This window comes from Halictus rubicundus, unplaced genomic scaffold, assembly GCF_050948215.1.
Source record: "Halictus rubicundus isolate RS-2024b unplaced genomic scaffold, iyHalRubi1_principal scaffold1230, whole genome shotgun sequence".
NCBI classification, from domain to species: Eukaryota; Metazoa; Arthropoda; class Insecta; order Hymenoptera; family Halictidae; genus Halictus; species Halictus rubicundus.
This window is the reverse complement of record NW_027489771.1, coordinates 2,501-5,000: the sequence shown is the minus strand read 5'-3', so window position 1 is coordinate 5,000 and position 2,500 is coordinate 2,501. Positions and strand designations below refer to the sequence as shown.

Genomic DNA, 2,500 nt, shown 5'->3' with positions numbered 1-2,500 from the left:
TAGAGAGACACATCCACGCACAGACGTATTTTATTTTATATATCATCTCCCTGGGGCTTACGTTGCACGCCACAGTTGCGCACACAGATTTTACACGGGTGTCCGGTATCTCTTTCTTTATTTGTGTCCATTCACTGTAGTCTCTTGAGACTCTTATACCTTTCGTATACGCATCATTTCAGACGACGTCGGGAGCGCGTAAAATGTTCGAGAGTGAAACGCTTCTTCCGCAATGCGAATCGTTCCAGAGAGAGAGGAGAGAGAGATTTCGATCGTCGGAGCGGTGTTCACGGGCGGTCGTATTGAAAATACGACTCACGACGCCGCAAAACACTCACGCAAGTCCGAATGTGATACCCATTCCTATTTCCTTCTTCTCACGAAGACCGTTAGACGCAATGTAAAATTTGCAATTTTCACAGAACCGCGTCAAACGCCGACGAAACGTCCATCGTTCGCTCGTACGTAGCATCTTTGCAACCCGACTCAGAAACGCTCTTTGCGCCCTCCACAAAATTCGACATGGAGAGGTAAGCGACGGCGGGGACTTACAAGAGCAACGCAAGCAGTATTTGGTTACGTAAACGACCCTCAGCCAGGCGTGGTCCAGGAATTGTATCCGTGGACCGCAATGTGCGTTCGAAATGTCGATGTTCATGTGTCCTGCAGTTCACACGTTGACGCGCAATTAGCTGCGTTCTTCATCGACCCACGAGCCAAGTGATCCACCGTTCAGGGTAATCGTATAATTTGATTTATAATCAATATATAATTATGTCTCTTGTTCTGCGGTTCATAAGAACGCCGATACCTGAAAGCTCCAACCAGCGCGCGAAGGAGATTCAGGCGTCGTTTTTAAGGACGACACACGATCGTCCGTAGAAACGGAAACCGTCGCGAGTACGCGATTGCAATGCGCACACGTATCCGACGGCCGGGCGGAAAATACATTGAAAAACCTTTAAAGTGGAAAACACAGGAGGAGAATTCAGAAAACGACGGGGATCATAGACAACCCGATACTGGATCCCGACACTTCTCCTCCTCCTCTCTCTTATTGGAGAATGAACTCGATAACTAACGGACTTCACAGCCGGCTCTGGCCGTGCGCGATCGTTCGTCCCAAGCTCTTGTGCACTGTATTATCGCCACACAGAGAGTAGAGTGTCAGAATCGCACACAGCTTTACGCGAGCTACGCAGCCGGTCCTCTCGAAACACATTTCCAATTGTGCACGGAGAACGATTATTCGATACTAGCGGACTTCACAGCCGGCTCTGGCCGTGCGCGATCGTTCGTCCCAAGCTCTTGTGCACTGTATTATCGCCACACAGAGAGTAGAGTGTCAGAATCGCACACAGCTTTACGCGAGCTACGCAGCCGGTCCTCTCGAAACACATTTCCAATTGTGCACGGAGAAAGATTATTCGATACTAGCGGACTTCACAGCCGGCTCTGGCCGTGCGCGATCGTTCGTCCCAAGCTCTTGTGCACTGTATTATCGCCACACAGAGAGTAGAGTGTCAGAATCGCACACAGCTTTACGCGAGCTACGCAGCCGGTCCTCTCGAATATACGTGTTCGTCAACGAACACGCATGCGGCGACGTTTTGTGCTCTATGTCATACGCGAACTCGATAAATAGAGCGGGACTCACAGCCGGCTCTGGCAGCGGTCATTCGTCCCACGCTCGTGTGTGCGCTATCGCCACACAGAGTAGGGTGTCAGACTCACGCAGCTTTAAAAGCGAGCTTCACAGCCGGTCCTTCTCTCATCCTATTCCTCGACGTTCGTGACAGAACACAACGCGTTCACCGCAAGTTTTCCACAGGTACCCTGTTGTTGTCCTCTCTTTCTCTAGAGGAGAGACAACACCACCGTTTCCAATGGACGTATCTCGGACACCACAGGCGAAGACCGAGGAAGCGCGATATGTGGATTCGAATCGACGCTTACATCCCTGTTCTTGCGACCGTAATTGTCCATATAATTGTCGGAGAGCCTACACACAGGCAGACCAATGGCGTATATTATAGTATACACGTCTCTTTGACACGAGGTATTTTTATCAAAGAGAACACGATCCATCAGGTGGCGGGTGAAAAACATCGATTCGTAACGACGGGTATTTCTATATTCGTGGTTAAGCTATAACATTCAGCGTCCGACGGGAAACCGCACCCTATTGATCGTTCGAGTTTGCAATGTGAACGTCGGTGACGATTCCCGAAGACCCGAAGTACAGCTCTTCGCACTCACTCCCCAATACAAGTAAACGATGCGATGCTCCACCTTCACGCAAGCACCCTCTGTTTCATTCTCATTGAGATCTTTCGTCCCATTGTCGAAAGAGTGCATATATTATATATTGCCGTGTTTGTGCACAAATGGTCTGGCGGGCTCTCTGCGCCTTAATTTTGGACGGGAGAATCGTACGCTTTGAGTAACTATGTACTCCATGCGTAACTATGACCTCCACACGTAAGCCGTTGCATGGGGA

General features: G+C 49.8%; 1 non-coding gene across 1 annotated transcript; it reads right to left on the bottom strand.

The window, feature by feature from the left end:
* Positions 1–585: 585 nt before the first annotated feature.
* Positions 586–740, bottom strand: LOC143365013 (5.8S ribosomal RNA). The gene has a single exon (XR_013084428.1). It is a non-coding gene; the product is annotated as a 5.8S ribosomal RNA (ribosomal RNA).
* Between the last annotated feature and the right edge of the window lie 1,760 nt (positions 741–2,500).